Source organism: Eimeria mitis, genomic scaffold, assembly GCF_000499745.2.
Source record: "Eimeria mitis Houghton genomic scaffold, Emh_scaff1971, whole genome shotgun sequence".
NCBI classification, from domain to species: domain Eukaryota; phylum Apicomplexa; class Conoidasida; order Eucoccidiorida; family Eimeriidae; genus Eimeria; species Eimeria mitis.
Window position 1 is genome coordinate 3,361 of NW_013570295.1, and position 540 is coordinate 3,900.

Here is a 540-nt window from a genome sequence, read left to right on the forward strand (position 1 = left end):
CCAGAAGCAGAAGCAGAAGTAGCAGCAGAGGAGAAGCAGAAGCAGCAGCAGCAGCAGCAGCAGCAGAGAAGCAGAAGAAACAGCAGCAGCAGCAGCAGCAGCAGCGGCAGCAGCAGCAGACGCACATAAAGAGCCATTCATCGAAACGTCTTGTGAGGGTTTAGGGTTTAGGGTTTAGGGTTTAGGGTTTCAGTATCGAGATCTAGGGTTTAGAGTGTGGGGTTTTGATATCTGTATGTGGAGTCTAGGGTTTAGGGTTTACTAGGGTTTACTAGAATTTCTAGGGTTTAGGGTTTAGGGTTTACTAGGGTTTAGGGTTTATTAGGGTTTAGGGTTTACGAGGGTTTAGGGTTTACAAGGGTTTCCCAACTGTGTAATAAGCTGTAACAGTACAAATCTTGTCTCTTCTTTTTTGCTTTTTCGTGTATGCTAGGGTTTAGGGTTTAGGGTTTACTAGGGTTTAGGGTTTTCTAGGGTTTAGGGTTTATGAGGGTTTAGGGTTTAGGGTTTATAATACCTAGTATCCAGCTGCCATCTCTG

General features: G+C 44.8%; 1 protein-coding gene across 1 annotated transcript in view; it reads right to left on the reverse strand.

Annotated features, from left to right (window-relative positions):
* EMH_0046640 (uncharacterized protein) overlaps window positions 1–540 on the reverse strand; it is a gene marked incomplete at both ends in the record, with an annotated part of 7,174 nt that overhangs the window by 1,664 nt on the left and 4,970 nt on the right. The gene's annotated exons all lie outside the window — the stretch shown is intronic.